Source organism: Copadichromis virginalis, linkage group LG12, assembly GCF_057382275.1.
Source record: "Copadichromis virginalis isolate Kocher_CV1m ecotype Utaka linkage group LG12, C_Virginalis_male_GT1.1, whole genome shotgun sequence".
Classification (NCBI taxonomy): domain Eukaryota; kingdom Metazoa; phylum Chordata; class Actinopteri; order Cichliformes; family Cichlidae; genus Copadichromis; species Copadichromis virginalis.
The window spans coordinates 19,945,817-19,972,819 of record NC_140629.1 but is presented as its reverse complement, the minus strand read 5'-3'; the positions used below and the strand labels follow the sequence as shown (position 1 = coordinate 19,972,819).

Here is a 27,003-nt window from a genome sequence, read left to right as displayed (position 1 = left end):
TATTATTTCTCAATAGCTAATGATGTTGCTTACCAATTCTTGCTTAATTAAAGTATGATTCAATGTCATGAGCATTTTTTTCATCCACAGCACTGAATACTAATTAGACATTAACATATGGAGAGGGTGAAGCCTGCATAAGCAGAAAAGCAGACATAGAGCGCCTGCATTGCACACAGGTGCAAATATATACAAAACCATCTGAGAAATCTGTTTCATTTCCAGCCACAACACACAGAACCATTTGGAGACCAGATTTTATTCTTTTTATAAACCAAACATCAGCGCTCTGTCAGGTTCTGCTCCCTGTGGTGTTTTTGGATGTGGAAATCAAATAAAGTGCTCTCGGGGGATTTTAAATAAGTTTTCTTTTTATTTATTTTATTCAACACATCTCCTAAATGTCTAGCAAATTATTTAGTGCATCACTAGTTGTGGTACTCTTTAGACAGAAATATACGATTGGAATCAAGGCAGCAGCATCTGTAAACTGAAGGGAAAAATGATTCACTTAGTCATAAATGTGATAAACAGATACAATTAAAGAGTGAACCACAGCCTTTAATGCTGCTTTGACTGTGAGAGAAAGCTTCAACTGAAGCCACACAGAGTCAAAGCCAAGCACTTTCTCAACCTCTCATCTGCCTGGCAGCAGAAGCTCTCCTTTGTGTTTTACCATGCGCACGGGCCAATGTAATCCCCAAACCGAGCGCATTCCACGGTTCACTTAGTGTGGTTTTCTTTCTGCGCCCGTTTTCTCTTCAGCCTCACCATAAGGGTCAAGACGCACACTTGCAAGCCCTCAGACACAGTTTTGTGTGTGTGCACACGCATGTGCACACACACAAAACTGCACACTTGATAAAGGCAAAAAAAACAACAACATATGCCTCAGAGTGCAGACAACTATTCACACCCACACATAAATACACATGCTGAGAAGACAGAGATGCATAAAAGGATGGGTTTTATGTTTATCCAAGTGTTGAAGTGGTGAATCATAAGAGTGCATAAAATATTGAAAGTACAGTGGGTTGGCAAAATTTATGTCTCTAATTGTTGGTGTTCTCCATAAAAATAACAAAACACCCAGTGTTAGCTGAATCACATAGCTTATTTCCCACAGCAGTGAGCATCGGGATAAACTGTGGACAAAAAATAGACTATCGGTTTAAATAAACAATAAAAATATGTATTAAAGATTACCTACACGTTCAGCTAGACTAAAATGGTGAAAGTGCAAAGTTTTGACTGGGAAACCGAGGCGGAGTCACTTTTGTTGTTGTCAGATTATTCGCTGACTTCCTGAAATCAGTAGCAGCAGAGATGTTGTGCATTAATGCTGAACCTCTTAGAGAGGGAGTCTGAATTGATGGTATGCATTTTGATGCATGTGAGGTCTGATTGTGACGTGTTTAATGCCAACAGTAAATTATTGGCATCATAATGGTTGTGTTCTTATCATGAATTCTACCCAGATAGGCATTGTTTCAATAAATATCATTCTTAACCACAACTTAAAAACTGTTACTAACATTCTTGAGAAAGTGCCTCTAATTTTATGCTAAAATGTTAAAACAAAGTCATTACATGAAATCTCTACAACAGAAAACAAAGAATTGCTGTATGCTGATTCAAAAATGACTGACAAACTGAATGTTGATATATTTTCTATTCATAAAATCCTGCAAATCCAACAAATCTTGTCAAAAGCTGTCATTAGAGCCTTACCAGAGTATTCCCTCCATTGGCTGGATCTATTAAAAATCTATTGGTTCGTCTATATCAAAAAGTGGTAAAAACACAGCTGTTCTGCTAGCCAGCAAGCTATAAATATTACGTGGGTCATTCTACAGTATGGCTTATTGTCAGTTCTTCCCATATGAAGACACAAAAATACATTGCATGCACACAGTTAACTTTTTGAAAGTGTGTGTTTCGCCTTCCCATGCAATCCTTTCGCTGTCTTGTCTTTCTCCTCCCTGAACCTGGTATTATATTTGTTTACTGCAGGAGCAAACACAGGAATGGGCAACAGTGTAATTCTTGTGGTATAGTCCTATATTATTGAGACAAATCCATAAAGTAAACTGACAGACAAGGGCAATACCAAGCATATTGGTGTACAATAAATACTTGATGCATTGATATTTCTTCAGACCACATTAATAAATTTGTAGAACATGGAAGGTTCTGGAGATGGCTTATTTAAATGGCCCCTCCTTCTTACCAGGAGAAGGTACTCTCTATGAGATGATAAGCCTCTATTGGTTTAATCTGACTGACAGCCAGGAGGCAGTAATAACCATCCATAATCTAAATAGGAACCAGTCAGGCTTTCCTGAATTGATATGACCTCAAGGTGTTCAGTGGAGATAGAGGAGCAAGTGCACAAGATGAACAAGCATAAAAACTATGCAGAACATGCATACTGTACATACACATTCATATAAGGGTGAAGATACCCCTTTATATATTAAACAATAGGGTTCACCAATTTTTTTTACCATGATGGGTAAATATGTACACAGTACACTCACATTCCTTAATATGATAAGCCATTTTGATTTAGTAACTTTGTTTGCAAGAAGCATTTAAATCAATGACTGACCAACAGAAATCAGCTAGTACAGTTTAGTTAGTAGAGTTAAATGGCTGTGACCTTTAGTATTTACAGCTTGTTTTACACACATAAACGTATCCATGAAAACCTTGAGGGTTATGCAATGTGGACCAAAAGAATGCCAACAGTACGTAGCCTGTTCAGCGATAATGCACATGGGTCACTGAAGGCTGAGAATTATAACAATGATGTGAAATACATTCTGTGGCCTTCACAGTCACTCAGTCTGATTCACGAAGAATTTCACCCCTTTAGTTGAGTTCACTAGAAAATTTAAAGTTAAAACACAAACTGGCCCTGTTCCAGTTCCACATAACAGAAGGCGAAAGTGTTATTCTGAATTTGTATTTACTTTTTTTAATGTTAACATGTAAGTAAAAGTCACATCTGCAATGTCCCAAAGTTCTACACTTGTGCCAAAAATGAAAGGCATTTCTAACACCACGTTCCACAAGATGGAAAGTAAATAATGCCTTCTAAAGTCCTGGCACGTCCAAAGCAGCAAATCCATGAACTCGTGACTTCATTTTTGCACTCTTCTTTTTGTCAGCAAGTAAGCCCTTTACATCTATTTATTGTTCTATTCTTCTTCTATTCTCTGTGTACAGAGAATTTTACTGCAGCCAAATTCCCAATTGAATGTCTTCTAACACACAGCAGAGCAAGTGTAACATACTGACTGATGCACTCTCCATTAAGGTTCATTGTTAACCAGCAGTCATTTTCCAGAAACTGCTGCTGAGCAAACGTCTAAAACAAAAAGCAAAGAAACAGAGAATTATTTGTCTGTTAGGCTTAATGTGAATCGATAAATACATTTGGACTTTGAGTGGGGCTAGGTTGCATGAAATATTTAATGTATTTCAGTGTTTTTTCCTAACCATTACCATTAGCCTTATAACCCTACAACACTTCAATACTAAAGACAGCGTTATTGTTTTGATGTACCTGCATTTGTCAGGGTAAGGGGTTAACACAATGATTGCACTGTTATTATGATAGCAGTGCATTACACAGTCGTGGGAGCCACTGACTGTTTTATGCTGTTGTGTTGACACTGACCCTCACTGGTGCTTTGTATTCTGGAAAGGTTGTGTAGGAACCTCATTTTGATGGTAGTTTTTTACAAGGATATCCAGCGGGTGTTTGAGTGGATGCCCCTTACATCAGTAAGGCAAATTACTATCCAGTTTTTTTAAGAGATAACAAGCTAATGGAGAAGTTTGATCTGATTCAGTAGGTTGCCTTTCAGCTATACCTACTGCAAACCTTTTTAGTGCTTAATTAGGGCTGATCAACTGAAAACCCAATAACGTTAACCAGAAAGAGGTAAACCCGAGTTCTGTCGAAAATAAAGGCTCTGTAAAGCTTATCACTCTCACTGTCATGGCCAGTGAAGCCATGGCAAAGTCGAAAAACGATCCGGGTAATGGATCGTATTCCCATTTAGCAGTGTAGCATCAAATATGACAGTCGGCTGTCAGTGCTAATGATGGCAGCCCAGACACCTCCTTGCTGGAGCTGACAAATCCTTTTTTCTGTGTGCCAAGTAGCTCTACTGTAGTTATCTCAAGCAGTAAAACTTTTGTTAGAGTTCCCATGCTTCTTCCCAACATTTGGTGGTAAGTAGGAGATATGCTCAGCCTTAATTAGCATACAGTAGCTTAAAAAAAAAAAAAGATCCATAAAATTATCACACAAACCAGTTTAATTTGCCACAGACCTGCATTTAATTAGTGCATGACTCAACCTGCAGCTTAAAAGGTTCCATGTGTTTTCAGCCATAAATGAGCAATAGTAATTATCACAGTCACACTTCTAGTCACCTGCAGACTAGCAATGTCATAAATCATCACAGACAGCTTCAAATGGTGATTCTAGGTAAAGGTATCATTTCTATGAGACACAATACAGGCAATAATCATTTACACTTTGCATGGTTAAGATGTTTAGAAAAGTCCTCTGGACTCTGAAAGTGTAAACGCTTGAGACTTTGTTTCGCTTATAAGACATTTACTGATATCAGCACAGCTTCCCATGAAGACCATCAGTATTTATGTGTGAAAATATCATTTTACTTCTTCTCACAGTGAATAAAAGAAACAAATGTCTAAAGTGGTTTGTTGCAAATAGGATTTAGTTAGTGGCACTGCAGCACATATGGCAGCCTTTATACATGTTCTACATTTGCACTAAAGATATCACCTTTCCCTGTGCTCCACAAACACACACACACACAAACCATGAACAGATGCTCATTGCACATCTATCTCCCACATAAGAGCACCCTTAAAAGTGTTTGTTCCATCACTACGGTGCTTATTAACATTAAATCATCCAGCTATGGAGTGGGTGGCTAACTGTGAAATGACTCACAGACACAATACCAACAATAATTAGGGAGGCATTGTTGAGGCACTTCCTTATCATTAGTTGTTTTCCAACTAATGACAAGGAAGAATGCAGTAGCACAACCCTTTATATCAAGTGGAGTGGTAAGCACCATCTCTCTGTAAGTAAATAACCCATCCATCCTCATTTTACTTTTTTGTCAGCGGAGCAGGAGTGCAGGGTAAAGTATACCCTTAATGTGGGGCTCTTTGACATGTGGTTTAGAATGGAAAAGAAAGGCACCTCCCTACAGAAAGATGTCAGACACTTATCCCAACAATTCATATGACTTCTAGGCATGCTTTATGCACCATTACAACCTCTATGTAATAAAACAGGAGTAGATATATTGTGAAAAATGGGGCAGGAGGTATGAAAAAAAAATCTCATTGGAAAGTTTCTGGCAAAATACTTCAGCTGTACAGCTGTGTTTCCTGATACAGCACAGAAATACTTACACTGTTTTATTAAACGGATATACAGGACATGTGGCTTAAAATTATTTTTTAAATAAACAATCCATCAAAATTCAGAGGTTATGTGAATTGTGGCTGTTATGTGCAAGTGCACAAAGAAAGTTGTGTTTTGCTGACTGTATTGCAAAAAAATGAAGTTGGAGAAACTCACAAAGAGTCATATCCAAGACAAATTAATCTTGCTATGTTATCAATAACCAAGGAGAAGTAGTGATTCTTGTCAAAACTGAAAAGTGCTCATAAAATGTTAAGTATGAGTTGACCTTCAGGACAATGGCAAAGATCTGTTAGGTGATCTTTGTGTGCAAATTTTATAAAGACTATTTGAGAATTAACAATTCTTGTGCATTGTGGAGTGACGGTGGAAAGGGCAATGGACAAGTCGCTGTCCATTGCCCTGTGGCTTTGTGGCTTTGTAGCCTTAGACCAGTACAGTGGACCCATAATGAATGCAATGATGTTTAATGCCAGTGTGATAAGAATATGCAACTTTAGCTTTCTTTAGTCATCAAAATAAAGGATGACCTGCTGAAATTCAACCTGAGCAGAATGGAAAAGAAAGCCACTTTTAAGTGGCTTTGAATGTGGCATGGTAGTTGGAGTATTTCCCACAGAACCTTCTCTAGGGTTTACAGAAAACGGTCCAAAAGAGAAAATACCCAGTGAGCGGCAGTCCTCTAGGCAAAATTGCCTTTGTTAATGCCAGAAGTCAGAGGAGAATGGCCAGACTTCTTTGAGCTTATTGTAAGACAACAGTAACTCGAATAACCCCAGCCAATGTATGGAGAAAAGCATGAACGCACTACATGCTGAAGTTTGAAACAGATGTACTACAGCAGCAGAAATCCATACTGGATCCTACTCCTGCCAGCTAAGAAGAAGAAAAAACGAGGCTACAATTTGCACAGACTGCTCTGATGAGTCTCAATTTCTGCTGTGACATTCAGATGATGGGGGTCAGAATTTGGTATTAATAACATTAAAGCATAGATTCATCCTGCCTTGTATCACTCGTTTAGGCCTGTGATGGTAGTGTAATGGCCTGGGGGATATTTTCTTGGCAATCTTTGGGCCAATTGCTGACAAAGTCCTTCCCTTTATTATCACAGTGTACCAATCTTCCAATGGCTGCTTCCAGCTGGATAACATGCCAATTCACAGAGCTCAAATAATCTCAAACTGGTTTCTGGAACATGAGAATGAGTTCACTGTACTCAAATGGCCTCCACAAGTCTCCAGAACTCAATCCAATAGAGCCCCTTTGGGATGGAAGATTCACATCATAGATGTGCAGCTGACAAATCTTTAACAGCTACATGATGCTATCATATCAATATGGTCCAGAATCTTTGAGGAATGTTTCCAGCACTTTTCTAAATCTGTGCCACAAAGAATTAAGTTTGTCCTGAAAGCAAAAGGTGATCCAACCAGGTGCTATTAAGGTGTACCTGCAAAGTAGCTGGTGCGTCTGTATGATAATGGCATTTAGCTATGTTATTCATATATCTGCTGCAATTATGTGTCTCTCTTAAGACACAAGTTTAGGAGACTTAAATATAAGGATTTTCTTTTTCTGTAGCAAGTATTCAAACCATATGGCAACATATTCACAATAACGCACAAGGTACATATTGTGTTCAGAATTAAGAAACTGATGTGGGCAAACACAGAGCCGTAATATAAGACAGATTCTCATTTTTTTAAAGTATGACTGATTGAAAAAATTCAATTAAAAAGAAATGTAAAATTCCTGAAACTAATAATACGACAAACTGTATGTGAATGCATGTGGAAGAGGTGCTCAGTCAAATAGAGCATCAAATTGCTATTCCAAGCATAAGATAATGAAAACCCCATGGATGAGTCTGTCTGCAGAGAAGTGTTTTTGTAATGTGGTCAATACAGAGCGCAGACATATCCAAGGTTTGATTCATACTGTTTTTTTGACATGGAATCGATATGTTTCTTAGTCTTAGAGTCAGTGTGCAAAACAAAGTGTCAACATAATAACATATGTTCTTGAAGGTAACTTAGTCTGTATGATTTATTGAATTCTACCACAAGAATACAGTAACAGGAAAAAAAATCTGACAGCCTAACAGGCAATTATCAATAAAATGAAAACTCTCATGCTGGTTACTGAAACCCTTTACAAATGAAATGTGATTGATTGAAAGGTAAGAGATAGAAAACTAAAACAAGCAAGTGCCCTTCAGTGCCATAACAAAACGATTCATTTGCATTTTAACTTTTGATACTCTTAAAAAGACAATCATTAACTGACTAACACTCTGTTTATTGAGATTCCTTGGCAAAGACTTTAATATCACAAAACTAACTGATAAAAGAACAGATGGCCAGGTAACCTCTGGGTATTCTTCTTCTTCTGCTGTAAACTGGTGTAAACCTTTCATAAACCAGAACATCAGTGAGATAGTAGTTAATTCAGCTCCGCAGTTATAAAAGTTGAAAGTCATTTGAACAATACAGCAGGAGGAGTAGCGATTCTTTTGGGTTCAGTGATTCATTTCATTTTTGGTCATATTGAATAAAATATTAAATCCATTTTGTAAATGTTTGTAATTTTAAAGGTCAGAAGAGGAAATTATTCAGAAATTGTGATTGAAAAAAACTATTAAAAAAACTAATCTCAAGGCTTTATAATGAGTCTATGACATTGTCACTATTGTGTCACCCACAAACTGGTGAGTGACGTGGTAGCTATGGCCATTTTTTATACATCGTTCTCAGGTAGATGTGATTTGCATCTCCACTCATAAATTGGTCAAATATTTTTTTTTTAAAAAGCTGTTTTCACTCTTATGTATGCAGGGCATATTCTGCCGGGGTGTTGTACAACCAATAAACAAAAGCAAATGAGGTCCCTGAGTGGTAGAGCGCACAACCCCATTATGCAGCAGAAGCTCTTTCCTAAAATTTTATGGTAATTTTCCACCCCTTTGTATCAGAAACCTGTGTTTACTTCAATTATCTGAGATGGAACTCTAAAGGTTAACTGCTATTGTCTTTCACAAAAAAATAATAAAAGCTCTAGAACAGCTGAACTGACACAGTGAGGTTATTTGTTTTATTTTATTTTTATGTCTTTTTTTTAAGTCAGGTTGTATAACGCCTGTACACCCATATGATACACTAAACTGTCAAATGTGTCAGTTGTATAATTTGTGGCACAGAAATCTGCTGTCATGGGCTTTGGGATGTACTTAAGGCAAACACCTACCAGAGCCGCCATCTGTTATATATAAAATTCACTACTTGACACTGACAGTATGAGAAACAACGCCCAGGATCACAGTAGCTGTTTAGTTCCTAAAAATTATTTTGTAGGAAAAGAATTTTTGATGGCACAGACTTTGAAGAAGGAAAAGGAACTTAAAGGTCATCAGGACCGCTTTCCCCTTGTGCGGTGGTGCTTTATATTCAACTGAAGGGCCTCTGAAGGTAGAAGAATTGTTCATCCAGAGATTTGGCTCATAAATAGTGGGGGAAAAAACAAGGAAAAAGACAACACTGTAAGTCAGCATGACTGGCATATTCAGAGTGGGCCATTTATATGGATACACCGTAATAACATGGGAATGGGTGGTGATATTAAAGTCCTGTTTGTGGCACATTAGTATATATGAGTAAAGTTACGTTGAAACCAAGCACACCATTGTTTTTCTTATGACATTACCAATAAGTTTGATGTGTCACATGGCCCACTTCCTATTGAAAAAACAAAAGTTGTATCCAAGATGGCCGACTTCTAAATGGCCACCATGGTCACCACCCATCTTGAGGAGTTTGCCCCCTCACATATACTACTGTGCCACAAACAGGACTTTAATATCACCAACCATTCCCATTTTATTACGGTGTATCCATATAAATGGCCCACCCTGTATATTACCAACACACCTGATACTGTTACACACTGTGATACTGATACATAAGAGCAAAGCTTATGTTAGGGTTTTCAAATACTAACAATTAGAGTATCAGCTTAGATACTCGTTCACAGCAGGATGAGCGCTGTGTTCGCTTCCTCCTGTTGTTACAACATATAGCTCTACTGCAGATAGGCAGGCACGCAGCTCTGTCACTCACTAGTAACGGAAGTAGCTGGCATTCACAATACTGAACAACACTTTAAGAGGAATGTCAAGAAATTGAACAGCTACCATAAATATTAAAGAAGCCAACGCACACATTAACGTTAGCCATCTAACTATTAGCAGTGATATGGTTACTACATTAGCCATCTGTTACGTTATCATTAAGGTAATAGCTAGCGGCTATGATTAATATTAACAACAGTTAGCAGGCCTGCCCACGTGTAACGCAATGTTAATACAATGCTACAAGTTAATACATTGTTAATACACAGTGTTCATTTAACAGAATATCATAATTATTGGCTTAAAGTCATAGAGGAAAGCTGAGAAACATCTACTAGCCTACAGAAACCAACTCTCCCTCAGAAAATCTAAAATAAAAAGTGTTGTCAAATATATACACCTTTCACTTACGCTGTTTTTTTCTGCCATTAATAGATATAGTAAAGACTGAAAGGAAAGAGAGTGGAGAAGACGTGCAGCAAAGGGCCAGACTCGAACCCGGGCCAGCAGCTATGGTCGCCTGCTCGTCCCACTGAGATAAACCAGCGCCCTACACTTTTGTTACTGTATGTTTTATGCTATTTAAACCACCTGAACACCAGTGCCATCTTGCTCTACTCTTTATTAAAAAGAAAAAAAAAACCTTGGTATCACAAATTTCATTGAGTAACCAGTATTTTCATTGCTTAAAGCAAGGAAGCTTGGCTACATGATTACAACTTGTGACCCGTTTAATTTAATTTAATTACTCTATTATAGTGTCAAACTACTGTAGTATTTGTCAAGCTGGAGGAGAATATCTGAAATTAAAAAGGAATCAATCCACGTCAAGAGGTCTCATTTTTCATTGTGTTCACCAAATGACAAAGCAGGGAAAATATAAACTAAATCTTGGTTTCCTTTTGAAGTGTGTAGCTAAAGAATAATTTGTTCACATCAAACAAGAGAGGAGAACCTTCCGACTCATTCCACTGTATTGTTAGTGTAGAGAAAAGGAAGGAGGGGTGAAATTCTCACTCCTCCTTAATTGGATGTAATAGCTAGAGGGAATAAACTTGGTTTGGCCTCAGGGAGGGGAAAGTAAGAAGAGAGCGATTATGTTTGAGAGGGCTGAAAATGCTAAACATCCATGGAAAACTATAAAGACAGACAGTGTGGTCCTGGTAAGCTGAACACGTATGCAAACTACCGTTCAGAAACTGCCTTATAAAGATAAAGGCACAAAGAGAAGTAGAAAAAAAATTAACATACAGGAATGTGGACTGGAATTAAAGTCACCAGAGAAGCGAGACAGAAGAGAGAGATCTAAAGGAAGCAGCACATCACACAGATGAAATGGGTAAACGATAACAGAGCTCACACTGGCCACCAAGTCTGTGAAAGCTTATCGAAGGTCCTGGTCCAGAGAGACGATATCTACGCCTTTGCTGCAGGGACATTTGAGGATGAAAGAAACCTTAGGTGCTCCTATTAAGTCAGACAGTTGGTGAGCACATTCCTTTACACCGCCCCCCTCTGAGTTAAACAGATTTCTATATCTACTGGAAGTAAGGAGGTCAAACAAAGGGCTCAGTCAGGTTTTACTTTATAACAAGGAAATTTAAGTCTGTTGATGTTTGATATTAGTTCAGCTTTTTTACTTATTCTTAAGGCATTTACAACCTGCAAAGTGTGTTGATATTTTTTGAGCTGTCATGGGAGATGTCATGCTTTATGATATGGCCTGCAAATATAATTTTTCCTAATACGCTTAAATGTGAACCCATTGACGAATACAGTCACGCCAGTGTTTTGATCTAAGTAACCAATGCAAGCATTTCTTTGCATTTAAGCACTACTTTGTTTCATTATAAGTTTCTCATTTTAAACTAACATGCAATAAAAGGGGAAATTGAAACCAAACAAAACAGAACAGTATTTAATTGAACCAGGCAATTGGATACATTTACTTTATTAACTGTTAAATCTAAATTCAGAAGCAACTCAATCTCTCTTTTTCTGTATTTTCTAAGAGAGTTCCAATAAACAACAGCAAGAGGTGTAGCTGTGGCAAACTATGCGTTCAATATATTCCCCACCCTCGTAAGGAAGGAGGCACAGATGTGTTTCCAACACTGGCTAAAATGCAGAGAGAATCATACATAATACATAAGAAAAGCAAATTATTTCTCGTTTATTTGTGGGGGGCTTTTAAATCTGTTGTTAGGCATTAAACAAACAGTTGTTTCAACTCTGTTACAACTTTGATCACTATATGTTAAAAGCATTTATGATTCAAAATTCACATCCCATAATTCGTATGGTTTGGTTGAGCTCCAGTCAGCGTGAGGCCTGAGGTATCATCAAATGTAATCATCACCTCTAAGGCCTGCACACCCAAAAATCTGTCTTTGGAGTCCTTGTCATAAAGCAACTTCTGTTACCACAAAAGCATCCAAAAATGGAGCTCAAAGGATTGGAGATCTCTCTTGCCAGCCAGGAGCATCCTCTGAATTTTATAAGTTTGGTTATGCTGAAATCACTTTCTTGCTCTTTTCTTGCCTCTACTGCTTCTCTGACTTCATAGTGGGAGTGTGCTAAATTTATTTTTTAGCCACTCTGTACAGAGATATATTCCCACAGGAGCTCAAAATTCCAGATAAGACCATCAAGGCTAGAGTCCGTGGTGTGGTTAAGACCTAAACTGTGCTTAGAGAAAGAAAAAGTAGAGTGGCTTGAAGAGAGGGAGGGGTTTTAAAGAAATGCCCATCTAGCTTATTTCTTTTCTTTTGTGTAAAGGTCTCCATCCTTGTTAGCAATAAGCTGGTCCCCCATTCTGCCCTCTACTGTTCTCATTACTGTGCATCCTGCCTCAGCCAGCACTAAGCCCTGCAGAGGTGCACAGAGGGCTTTCGTCTGAGGATAAGATCGATACTTCTCCTCATCATGGGCCAGGGGCAGCGATAATGCACTCAGCCCAAGGCCTAGAGGGTTCACAGGATTTTTTTTTCCAGCAACTTGGGATCTAGCTTTTTCTGAAGTTAACCACTATAGTATGAACCATGACTACAGAACAAATGTATGCAACGGTTACAGAACAACAAAAACATTTTAGATTTGAAACAATTAAGAGGTCCTTAAAAAATCTTTGATACACAGATGCAGAAGCACGACCTTAACTGACAGGGAAAAGTATTCACTGCTCATATCATGCACCTGTCATGAATGTCTTATTAATCTAGTACTTACAATTTGGATTTAACATCTTTCAGCCCTATCCAAGGGATAATGACTGAGTGGTTCAACCAGCAGACCCAACAATGCACTGTGCCTAAGCAATCCTCTTTTATATAAAGTCTTTCCTTGACACACTAGTTGCATTGAAATACACAGCATCAAAATTTAAGTGTGGGTTATCATGTTAGTGTCCTTTCTCAAGCATCTATTCTATTAAATAGTAGTGGCTGCTTTTTTTTCACAAGTATTGCATTACGTTACTTAATTATTCCCTGGAGAAAGCAATTCTTTGCAAACATATTGTTACATTACTTTTAAATGACTCCATAACATGGCCTGAGACACACTGTCAAACTTAACATTTAACAATATAAAACTCGGAGGCTGCAGTTCCACACACTGACAAAAATACCCATCGTAATGAGGAACACAAGCTTGTTCCTTACGTGTTTATGTATTACACAAGGCCATTAAAGACAGAGGCATTAAAGCTGGAAAACAGCCCAAATAGCACTTCCCAACACCAAAGTGATTCTGCTGTTTAACTAACCTCCGAACGATCTCAGCTGATTTTATACTTTGTTTTATTTTATGTTACTTATACAAAGTGTTCAAGAGAAAGTTAAATGCTGCAGTACTTATTTCAGGTTTAGTATCCCTTTAGGCTGATATTAAATATCCTATTAAAGATGATGACCATGCTTTCACAGTTCTGAATTTTGATCTGAAACACAGAGTTCATAAATATGACTCTTATAAAGGAAAATAAGCTGGGGTGATGAGGTCAATAATAACAGCTAGTGCATGCCTGTGCTATTGTTTGGCCTCCTGTTGGCACCTAATGTACACTGAACAAAAATATAAACGCAACACTTTTGTTTTTGCTCCCATTCCCCATGGGATGGACGTAGAGACCTAAAATTCATTCCAGATACACAATATAACCATCCCTCCCAAACAGTGGTCACAAATCAGTCCAAATGTGTGGTAGTGGGCACATCTGCTATATTGAGATAATCCATCCCACCTCACAGGTGTGCCACATCAGGATGCTGATCTGACATCATGAGTAGTGCACAGGTGTACCTCAGACTGCCCACAACAAAAGGCCACCCTGGAATGTGCAGTTTTGTCTCACAGCAAAATGCCACAGATGCCACAAGCAATGAGGGAGCGTGCAATTGGCATGCTCACAGCAGGAATGTCAACCAGATCTGTCGCCCGTGCATTGAATGTTCATTTCTCAACCATAAGCCGTCTCCACAGGCGTTTCAGAGAATATGGCAGCACATCCAACCGGCCTCACAACCGCAGACCTCGTGTAACCACACCAGCCCAGGACCTCCACATCCAGCAGGTTCACCTCCAAGATCGTCTGAGACCAGCCACCCAGACAGCTGCTGGAACAATTGGTTTGCACAACCAAACAATTTCTGCACAAACTGTCAGAAACCGTCTCAGGGACGCTCAACTGCATGCCCGTCGTCCTCATCGGGGTCTTGACCTGACTCCAGCTCGTCGCCGTAACAGACTTGTGTGGGCAAATGCTCACATTCGATGGCGTCTGGCACGTTGGAGAGGTGTGCGCTTCACGGATGAATCATGGTTCACATTGTTCAGGGCAGATGGCAGCTGAGAATGTCCCAGTTCTTGCATGGCCAGCATACTCACCGGACATGTCACCCATTGAGCATGTTCGGGATGTGCTTGACCGGCGTATACGACAGCGTGTACCAGTTCCCACGAATATCCAACAACCTCGCACAGCCATTGAAGTGGAGTGGACCAACATTCCACAGGCCACAATTGACAATCTGATAGACTCCATGCGACGATGTGTTGCACTGCATGAGGCAAATGGTGGTCACACCAGATACTGACCGGTTCTGGGTCCCCAGACCCCCAATAGCGCAAAAAACTGCACATTCCAGGGTGGCCTTTTGTTGTGGGCAGTCTGAGGTACACCTGTGCACTACTCATGATGTCAGATCAGCATCCTGATGTGGCACACCTGTGAGGTGGGATGGATTATCTCAATATAGCAGATGTGCCCACTACCACACATTTGGACTGATTTGTGACCACTGTTTGGGAGGGATGGTTATATTGTGTATCTGGAATGAATTTTAGGTCTCTACGTCCATCCCATGGGGAATGGGAGCAAAAACAAAAGTGTTGCGTTTATATTTTTGTTCAGTGTATGTAATTAAATTGAGAAATGTGGAAAAAAAAATAGGGGTGGTAGATGTTTTAACGCTGAAAAATGGGTCATTTTAGCCATCTGCTAGGTGGTTGCTAGGCAACGTCCCAGCATCATAACGCGATGCATAATTAAACTTTTGTAGTGATACATATTATTTTATTGTCATAAAATAAAAAATTATACAATGTTTTTGTAAGGTGTTCTAGGTGCATAAATGCTAAAAATTGGTACAAGGTAGGCAAGACAATAACATCATAATACCTGATATGATAATATTTCATATAATGACTTTCAGAGTCATAACATGCAATGTATATGCCAAGTGTGGTTTCTCAACTTCTGATAATTTAAGAAGAGTTTGTGGCTAACAAAACAAGCACGTGAGACAGTTTTCCATGTGTTTATGAAGGAGAAATAAACAAACTATAATCAAAAGTACCGAAAAGGTAACACTTCATAATATGGCCTGTGACTATCATATTTACTTACAAATACTTAGAGGTACATATTCTGCAATTTCAGAGGTAACAGTCAGGTTGTTACAGGAAACAGTGAAATAATTATACTGTAAGTAAATTTAAATAGTGTATGTGTAAGTAATTTTATGTTGTGCATTAGTAATTTAAAGGTTTTTTACACGATAGAACACAAATTAAACTGTAAGTAATTTTAAGTATAATATAAGTGATTTTAAGTACTCCATCATTTTTTGGTGATGATCGAGTATTATGGAGTGAATTAATGCTGTATTTTTACATCTTTATTTAATACTCATTATGTTGATGTGCACGATGGATGTTCTATTATTCGACTGTGTTAAGTTGTCTGACGCCACTCCATAATGCGAATCTTGCCATGAAAAATAAAATGTACTTACAATGTAAGATTTCCAAATATGTTTTTCCACAAGAAATTATGCAGTAAATTAGTTATACAGTACTTAAAATTACACAAAAATTTGTGTCTCCTTTCCTGTAAAACACCTGAAGTCATTCACAACAAAAATTACTTGTGTTATTACTTACATTTACCTATATTACAACTGTTTATCTGTTCCCTTTAAAAGCCTCACTTGCTACCTCCTTTATTCAGTGCACCTTGCTAAGTATTTGTATGTCAATATAATTACCCTGTAATTTCAAACAAAGTACACTGACATTCCATTTAATTACAGGGGATTACACTTTTTTTCTGAGGCCATAAGGAGAAGTAGAATAAAAAATAGAAAACTTTCTTTTATTCAATTAGCTATCTATCAAATTACAGAAAAAATAGAAACATGGCTATCCCTCAGTCACAAAAGTAAAAGCCAAAACAATTAAATAGTGCTCAAATCTTTCCTCTGATGTAATTCTCAGACAGGCAGAGATGCATAGCATCAAGGCTTTTTGATGGATTGTGCTAATTATTATGATTCAAAAGCATCCTATTTCAGGTTCTTGCTCATTAAGAGTTAGAAAGGCTAATTGGATTAAGTAAATATGTCATTTTCCAATACAGCCATATCACAAAGGAGTAATGCCACTTGGTGCCTTTCAATTTTTTTTAATAATTGCGGTCATCAGATTACGTATTTGCACAGACATATTGAGCAGTGTGGTACATCCATTTCATACTGCTAATTGCTGTAATCCCATCAGACATATTATTTTCAATGGTAACACTCATATAATGGGCACCTATATCATTCTCTAGCATGCTTTGCTACCTGTCTGAAATTCTTGTGAAGACAAAAATGTCCTTTTAAAAAGCAAGCTAATTGAGTTTTGTTTTGAATATGTTTAAAGGTTTGAAGACGCTGGTAATTTACTATATTTGTTCTTCAAGTCCTGTTGAGGGAGAACTATGAAAGACACCTGCTTCCCACCACCATCCACTGGACAGCTGATGCTCTGATGCAACTTCACAACATGCCTCTCTGCTTTCTCTCAGCCCCCACCCCCCCTTTTCTCTCTGCACGCTCATTACAGATGCCCTAGTTTGCTTGTGAGCCAGGAGAGCCTCATTACAAACTTGGACACCTCCCATCTTTTGTACCTTTTTTCCAGACAAGATCTCCCACATTCATGCTTGTATCCCAGAAGTAGCATAAAAAGATTCATCAAACATGTATAAAGGAGTAGAGCTCACATCTCATCTGAATCTTCGCAGTAACTGCTGAAGAGGAAGGTGTCTGTGACGGAAAGTGCCGCTGCAAATTAACAGGCAAGGAAAGACAAACTAGGCGAAGCAAAAATGCATTTTAGCTGGAAACTGTGACACAAATTTACGGGATTAATGCATATTCAACAACACATCTAGGCATTTCTTTGACCCTGTTCCTTAAATGTTACCTCATTAGCCCTCTTGTTGTCATGATGTTTTGCATTTGGCATTTTGGATGAAAGAAAAATTATGCCACACTTTTGACTGAGCAACGCTGATTGAAAATTCACAAAGAATGCACTTGTACGGCAAATGCAAATGTTTAGTCATGTTTTCCCAGCTTTTGCAAGTGTTTTTGTGAGACAGGGAGACACAGGGTGCTTCAGAGAACCAATCAAAACTTTGATAAAAGCAGGAAATATGGCTAATTTAATATTTCCACATTTCTGCTTGAGAATTTTATCAAGAAAAATTGAAATCAAGATTTGTGTAAAATTCTACATGTTTATTTTCTTGTCAAAAAACACACAGGAGGGTTAAACCATGCAGCTCACAAATGTCTAATGGATTCTGAAGCCTGTTAGCTTAGCATAAATACAGGAAATAGGAAGAAGTTGTTTCATTCGATTAGCTAGTTGTGATGCTAAGTGTGTGAAATCCTTATATAAAGTTTGGTTTGGTTTGGTTCGTATTTTCATATGATTACCAAAATAAATCCATGTTAAAAACTGCTAAAGAGGCAACAGATCACAACAATGACACTGTTATAATGGGTGTATTTTATGGGCATGCTCACATATTAAACATTATAGTTATACTGGTTAACAACAACATTAACCAGTATAACTACCTGTTTTACCTTTGACACAAAGAAAAGTGAGATTTCCACCTGCTTCTATCCACCACTGGTATATTTTGCAAAACAAAGCTTCCCTTTTTTTTGCAGCAATACCTGCTGCATGCAGTGCCTTGTTTGAAGTAAATTTTAACACTTTAGTTAATGAAAATTTGAAGGGTTTAATTTACTTATATAAAATTCAGTCTGCTAATATAACAATTAATATTATTACAGATTAACCAGCACTTTAAAAGCAGTGTTGAATCAAATTAAACATAAGCTGTTTACTCCAGTTAAATACTGAATGAACAAATGTGAGAATGGTACTGATCTCGTTTTCTTGCCAACAGAACAATTACCATCCCCATTAATTAACAGCACATTTATTAAAATGAAAAACATATGGATGACATGATGAGCTACTTTGTTCTGTCTTACTGAATAGCAGGTCCTTCACCTGCCGCAATTTATTGTTAGGTAAGTTTACACAGGCTATTTGAAAAGTCAAAAATTGCTGGTAAGCTCTGTTTAATGTTCCTCTTCAACGCAGGAAACATCGAAGGACATGAAAAATACTTGAAAAATATCTTCTGATTCTTGTTCCCTTCATACTTCACACCCGAAGGCCTAAGCTGTGCATTGTGTGCAACGGAAAGGGCAGGCCTTGACAAATTGAATTTTTTTTCATCCTGCTTACCCCTTGGTCAGTGAATTTCATGTAGCAGGCACTACTTACTTAGAGATTCAGTGTCAAGCAAGAAAAGGCTCAGTGTGAGTGATGATGTACAGTCAAGGGTGATTACTGAGCTTCGACGTAAAATGCTGTATTCACTTTTCAGTGATTTTATTTTGTCTTTGCCTTAGCACACATCTTTAAAAGATAACACATCTTTGTAACCGAACAGCATGTGACACAGACAGATAAACACATGTACTAGACGCTGCTAGTGTCCAGTCGATAGCATTATTCCTATTATCCAACCACATCTCCAACGAAATGCAGCAACAACTAAAGAACTATGCTTCTATGTGTATAATTATAACTTCTAGAGTTTGTGTATGCAAGAGAGGAAGACAGCAAGAGTGAGAGTGCAATATCCCACAAAGACTCTCCTTCAGTGCACTGAACACAGTTAAAAATACACACTGCAATTTAAACTTTGAACTTTTCAGTTGCTAATTTAATCTGTCACACTCTTCACAGGTTCAACACTCGGTGCAGAACAAGATTTCAAGCTTAGTCACAATACACTGGCAGAATCTGCAATAGAGCACACCCACCTAGGACAAGTGAACAGGTTAGAGAGATCAAAGTTGTAAATATTTCATGTGCCTCAAACAGTGGTGAGTTGTACAAAGGTCTGTTTCAGAAGCAAAGTAGATAAAATAGGACGATATCAAACATGGTTAATAATGCAAGTTAGAATTAGGTTGGGTATACAATATGAAAACTAAACTAAATAAGAGGGAAGTAACAGCTTGAAAGCTGAACAGTTCATACATTAAGCATAGGCTGACATTTGTTTCATTTCTTCCTGTCTGCTTCCTCTGATTGCTTTCTCTAGAATGTGAGAAGTCCTAAAAGAGGCATAAAATTAAACATGACAACACCAGTGTTGTAACGCTTGACTATGCTATAAATGACTATGCTATAAATGACACACTTTTTCTTCTTTATAAAATATGGAGAAAGTGAAAACAAACAATTTAATGGTTCTTGTATAACTCAGTGGTCTTGTTTATCACTGAGAACATTTATTCTGTGGTTTCTGTAAAACTGATTGATTAATTGACTGAATTCACAAACGTTAAAGGAAAAATGGTTAAAAAACATCTGTATTCAAACAGGCAAGCACGTTTTAAAGACCACATGGCCAGCTTGTGTAGCAACAAGCATATGGATAATATCAATGCATATCATTACATCTGCACATTCTGGCAGCCGCTTATCATCCTGTATTTCCACACATGCTGTAAACAGTTTTAATTTTAGAAAAACAGCTGCAGAGAGGTACAGTTAAACTATGTAACTGTAACAACTTTGCCAACATACCAATTGTGTCCCAGTAGTTAGCTAAATCTGAAAATGAAGCAGACTACTGTTACTCTGCTATGAAGTGTGAAGTAATGATGTGTCTGTTACATAATTGCCTTGTTTTTTCTGTGTCTACCCCACTTGGGCATCATGGTGGTGCAATGGTTAGCATTGTTGCCTCACAACGCGAGCATTCCTTCTTGGGCTCCCACAGGACTATGAGAGCTGAATTGGCTGAGCAGTAGATAAAGTGCTTAAAGTTTATAGAATAAATTGTTGTATGAGGCTGTGGTGAAACACAGCTTCTGGCCTAAAGCACTCTGAGTGATCACCGTGACCAGAAAAGCACTAAATAAATTCTGGTGTGGTTCCATCAGTGTCTCTGTTAGTAATGAAATGACATCTCAACAGCAGTTCGGTTACAACATTTATACCACAGATTTGGTCTTGGTTTCAGACATTGTTACACTTTGTTCCATTAACAAAAACCCAAAGAGCACAATTCAAAAGCAAGGGCTGCACTAAAACTTTAATGTTTTACGCTGATGTTCGTTTTGGTAATATGGAAACTAAACCTTTTTCCCAATTGACATGACCCTGACCTTTGACCCATGACCTTTAAGTATTACATACAAAAATAGTTGGGCTGAAGCAGAATAGGCTGAAATCTTTAAACTGTAAAAACTGTAAAATTAATGTAACCTTGTAGGGCACTGTATTGAAAAAACAAAAGAAAAAATGTGTTGTACAGCTCTCTTCGTGCCCTTTCATCTGATATACTACTTGGAGATTTTTTCAAGGTCAACTTTGACTTTGGGTGCTAACAATGAAGGTTTAGCTCAAATGCTTAGCCAATTTAGATACTCATGGAGTTTTTGCTGATTTTGACCTTGACCTTTCACCAAACTTGAATCAGCTCGAGCTGTTATTAGTATCTCGCATGACACAAAATTTGAAAATAATATCTTAGTAATAATATCTGAAAACAGATTCTCAGATTATCTTTAACAATTTATGTATCTACTGTATATCGTACGTGCTGGGAATGGCTCTAGCCTTCAATGAGAATGAAAAACACGAGTGGATCGAGAACAGGTGAACAGTTGGATTCTCCACATTAAGCAAAAGTTAGGAAGTGGAAAGAAATACTGACTTTTTGTTCACAAATCAAATTGAGTGTTTATTCAATTCAGTTCTGTTTGATTTAAAGCATGCAAACTGGTCACAGTGGTGTCAAGTAATATTTTAATGTTGGTATTTTAGTATAAAACCACAATTTTCTTTCTACTTACTATGTGCTATACAGGGTTAAGACCTTAATAAGTGGTTACTGCTACATTTGGCTTGCCCTTGGTTTATTACTGAGCTAAAAACAAGAGAAGCTCATCTGAAACTATTGCTGTCTTGTGACATGTTGTTGAGCATTGAGACTCTAGCAAAAAAAGTTATCAGAAACTTGTACCTGAAAGTACAAATCTGGTGTAAATTGTTGCAACCTTTGCCCTTTTTGTGAGGGCAACTGACTGTGACTATGTCTCACTTTGATTTTCGGGCAGGAGTGGTTTCTGTTCGATGAACATCATGTTAAAGGGAATTTTCATCCTGGCTCTCAGCTCTATTTTTTCTCCCTCTTTCTACCCGTGGCTGGTACTACAAACCCCAAGGGTAATCTAAAACATCTGGATGGAAAATGTTGCACTTAAAAAAAAAACTGCACTTATCTTCAAAATGGATAACATATACATTATGTCGTTACCTAAAATTGCTCTTCTGAAAAAAAAAATGTTTAAAGCAAAGGCTTCCAGTTGAAACTTGTCATATCCAGACTGATCGTATCCTGCTTCCTCTCAGTCACTCACCTGTTTCTATTCAGCGCAATTTAGTGTAAACTCGGGCTGACTCACACGATAAATAAATGCATGTTGTTTTGTGTTTTGCCAAATGAGTGAAGTATGGATGCACTTCCACACTGTGAAAAACAGCCAGAATTGCTGCCTAGACTTGATGTGATGACATTTCTGGGTTACCTCTCCAAGCTTCAAGCACAAAAGCCAACTCTTCTGTACACACACAAACACACACAAAGAAAAACAGACAATACATTCAGTGCATGTACTAATATACTCAAATGTAAGTTGAAATACTGTATAATACAGAGCTGGCAAGTCTTTAAGTGTAAAAAGCTGAAAACACCTCAAAGAAGTTTTAAAATAAATTATATGTTGCAAAACAGTTACAGTGTTTAATTAATTTACATGAGTGCTAGTTATTTCTTGTAGGTTTTATGGCATCATAACTGTCAATCAAAGACAGAGACATAATTCAAGGATTTTTTTTAATATAGACTGAGTTGGGACTCTTCATTTAAGTATGTCCTTGGGACAGAATCAGGAGGCATCATCTCCTTGGGACAGGTGGCTTAAGCACTTAATCTCATCTAAACTAAAGTAAGTAGACTGGCCTGACTGAATATGGTGGGTTCTTTATCAGACCAAAGACTAAAGTAATCAATCTCATTTTAACTACAGCAGCTTCACTTCCATCTGAAGCAGTTTAACCATATTTGTAATTAATACAACCAGAAATTGTCTCTTTTTGAGAGATGTAAATGAGTCTAATACTCCCATACAAAAGCAAGAGTTACATTCTTTGTTTGTCAACCACTAAAACTTAAGCAAGCTGAAACTGCTTACATCTCATCAGACTTAACGGCTGCTGCAGTTCTGCACTTAATGCAAAATACTTTATTCTTCCTATTGATCCGTTGGGGAAAGGTGAAGTCTTCACTCATGGCCAAAACCAATAATGAATGCTGATACTGGTGTGATACCTCCCTGTCAAATACAGGGGGTCCTTTGCACTCAGCAGGCACACCCACTGAGCATAGAAATTGTGCTTGGCTGAGGATACACTTACAATCCACATTGACACTTGTCAGTAAGCTTTTCATTTCTCCCTCCTCCTAAATACCTATCCTCTTCCCACACACACACACCTACACTTGGCACACCTACACATCTGCATAGGCAGTTATTGATAAAAACAACATTCTTAAAATAATATAGAGAAAGATAGATACAAACATTTTAACGATATACAAGAAAACTCTTAACGTTCCAGCCAAAAAATACCCTGGTTTATCTTCCTTTCATCCAACTTGACTGTTACCAATTGTTTACCTTGTTAGGCTTCCTTATCTGTGAAAAGTTTGGTTTTAATATTTTTCTTGTGGCCCCAGGGCCTTTCTTTTTGCAGTATACCTCTGATTTTTAACCTAAAAAAATGGTAGCTGAACCTTGAGAATTTGAATTTTTAAAAAAAATCCAAGTTTGTTATGATACTGTACCATGACTGAGAGGTATCAGAATACATCTCTGACATAAATTTGTTTTATTTATATTTTAATATTATTAACAATAGTCACATCTGTGGTGTCGATAAACAAATCTAAAAGGCACTTTTACGCATTTAAAACCTATTTCCCCTTTCTGCCTCATGCTGACAGACCTTTATCCATCAAAATGCAAAGATTTACTCATTTACAAGAGGAGCTGCGCTTCTGCAAATTACTCCATATAAGTTTAGTGAACAGAAAATTATGATATTTGTGCTTTTTTCTGAATTTATGTGCCAATAAAAGAAGCATTGCAGGAAAAGGGCCAGAAAAAAGATTTTTTTTCCCATCTTTTTATACTTAAACTAGCCTGCGGTGCTTTTTCAAATTAATCATTTCGTATTTATTGGTGAGTCACACAAAAATGCATTGCGGATACAAATTTTAGTGTTAAATTACATACAGGTGATGTCTTCTGAATGTCACACATGAATAAAACAGTGAAGTAAGATCGCATTTGCAGGGGGAAGAATGCTGTTCATTGAGTTACACAGATCAAAAGTGTTTTGAACCTTCAGCGTTCCACTTCTGCATGCTTTAATACTTTATCATCAAACTACGTTGTGCGACCACCGTTCCACCACTAACAACCATCCACTGGCAGTAAGGTTTAGTACTAGCAGAGATACTGAATTGTCTGCTGTAAGGAGGAAAATCAAGTAATCAAAAAGAAATGTCATTTTCATTTATAATTTTGGTTTGAAGCATTATGAAAACAGCATAATTGAGCTAAAATTGTTATTGTGTCACATGTGTCACTTTGAAGTGATCCACTATACCCTTTAACGATTTCAAACATGCAGGTCCACTTGTTAAAGTGCATATATTTGAAGTTATTACCTGCAACTTTTTTTGCATCACATGCAGTGAGTCTTCTTGTGCCTCCAAGAGTTGAAACATTAATTGTGACCCAGTGGGATTACTTAAACCCAGCATGTGGTCTTGTTAATACTCAAGCTATGAAAGGGACAGGCCGCTGCATGTTCTTAGCTGAAAAATGAATGTACACTCAACGATAACTCACACTACAAATGAAGAATTTGTATAATCTTTTTACTCAAGCTACGGGGCTCTTCCTGCTTTTTTTCCTGACATTAACACTTTGCTAAGAACGCCACAGCTTAAGTCAGCTGTCATAATGTTATATATTGCCTTTAGTCAGTGATAGAACTTTAACACTGTTTGGGGAAATACAGAATCAACATTTCCATAGTTTTGTGAAGAGAAACATCACCTTTGAGTTAAGGTCTATGGGAAAACAGACAAGCTATTGTGTGAAAATTGCTATTTTTACTGGTGATCAGTCTTTGTGTTTATCTTTTGTCTCTTTGATGCCTTGAAGAATTCTTCCTTTTCACTCACTGCCAAATGCAGAGTTAAGCAAAAGTCACCTTGAGGATACAGAACTGGGCTTCAAACACGATAATTTTTGGTGTTTCAGTGACGGTCACATGATTATTGTACCATTACTGCAAAAGTCTTGAGGCACCTCAGTTTTTTAGTTTTTTTCTAATGTGCAAGGAAATGGGAAATAGTTGGATGATTTACTAAAATATGTGCAAACATAAATGGAAACCACAGTATATAAGGGGAAAGAGAGTTTCGACAATCCTAACAAGCCTGAAAGTCCATTTTTGGTAGGACCGCCTTTATTTTTCAACATAGCCTGAATTCTCTTGGGGTGTTGCCTTTTGTTCTGTTCTCTGTCAGGGTGATCCCACATTGTTGGAGTAATGTTGAGGTCCGTGCTCTGGGGAGGCCAGTCTATGACCGATAGTGTTCCATTGTCTGTTTTCCTATCCAGCTTTGCTTTTGCTGTATTGGCAGTGTGTCTGAGATCATTGTCATGCTGGAAAATGAAACCATTATTAGGGCTGTGCCATATCATATCATTTGTGAGGATTAGCTTTGACTGTTTGGTATAAATTTTTACATGATATTTTTACACTGACGATGTTGTAGCCTCCCCATGCCTTTGTGTTCCCCAATGCATGCAAGCAGAGAAGCCCAGGCATAACTGACAGCAACAGCCACAAGTCAGCCAAAACTAAAACTACTTCAGCAACCTCCAACAAAGCACAGCACTCAGCAAAATATGCAAGGAAAATTGTTCCTGCCAAAGGTGGGAAGAACAAATGTGTTTCATGACTCGAGGAAAAAAACACACACATTGTCCAGGCTACGAAGGAAGACATACAGTACAGGCAGCTAATGATGTTCAACCCATTCAATTATTGATGTGTTTACAAGGTGGCAAAACAGGGCTTAAAGCATGAGCCAAGACTCAACAGCAAAAATATGGCTCATATTTATAATGTAATAATATTAATAATTTGGTACTTTATTTATTGTTAAACTACACTCCCTGGGTTACTTTTGTGCTTACATTCCACACATCTTGTGTCTCTCTGGCACCACACTGCTGGTAGCACCTTATTTTTATAAAATAGATTCACACTTCAAATCAGGAAGTGTGTCCTCAATGACAGTAGCTCATTGGAAAAGAAGGATGGAAAATGTCTTTCATTTGCTGCTGCCCGAAGCATCGATAAAATGCTCCAAATGTCTTTTTTGTCAGAAATATCATAAATTTTCTCAAAGTGTCATAATCTAATTTTGAGGTCACATTGCCCACCATTAAAAATCAGGGGTTTTCCAGTATTGCATGGTCAAATAAAAACCTGATGGTATTTCTCCTCATTCATAATTACACCAGTTTTGACAAGATCCCCAACACCACTGACTGAAAAGCAGGTCTAAACCACTTTTTTGAGAATGCACTGCACACAGTGCTAATATATGCAAGTTTTCCCCTCTTTGCGAATCACCCTGTTGGGGGAAAAATACAACTTTATATCTGTCAAGGCTGTGTTATCTTTGGCATTTTCGCAGCTTAAGAAATGAGAACAATTTCTGTGATTCTGCGACAGACTGCTATTACCCAAGTCTCTAAAAATACTATTTAAAATTGGTTCTTTGCTAACTTGTGTGTTATGTGCAGGCATAATATTGGTCCACTGTTGCCCTTTTTATGCTTGAATGAATCATAGTTCAGTTTTAAGAGGCTTATCAAAGGGGAAAAAACCTTTCTCTGAAAATGGTCAAGTACAAGAACTGGGTAAAAAGGCAGCCAATGTGTAAAAGAAAAACTCTTAAAAACAAAACAAAAAAATCTGGAGAACTATTTCTCGAGATGTCTTGATGCATGCTCAATCATCCAGGTAAAAAACTCCCAAAAAGATGATTCTGTTCATCTGGACATAGATGAACAGCCTGGGAAATGTTTCGTCACTCATCCAAGAGTGACGACTTCTCAAAACCACTTTAATGACAAGAAAGTCTGGGAACCTGGAAGCTAAATATAAAGAAATGAGGGGCAGCTCAAGACTTTTGCACAGAACTCTAAATCAAACAAAACCACAAAATGTTATAAAATAACTATGAAACATCCATTTTTTTCCTGTCTGAAAGTTTGCATTGACTAAAATAGGTCTTTTACCACCATGCTGCTATTTTCTTCTCAAGGCTGCATTAAAGCTCTTTGGTAAGCGTTTCCTCTTC

At 37.7% G+C, this 27,003-nt stretch overlaps 1 protein-coding gene across 2 annotated transcripts in view; it reads right to left on the bottom strand.

The window, feature by feature from the left end:
• The window catches only part of edil3a (EGF like and discoidin domains 3a), a 142,470-nt gene that overhangs the window by 109,848 nt on the left and 5,619 nt on the right, over positions 1-27,003 (bottom strand). The gene's annotated exons all lie outside the window — the stretch shown is intronic.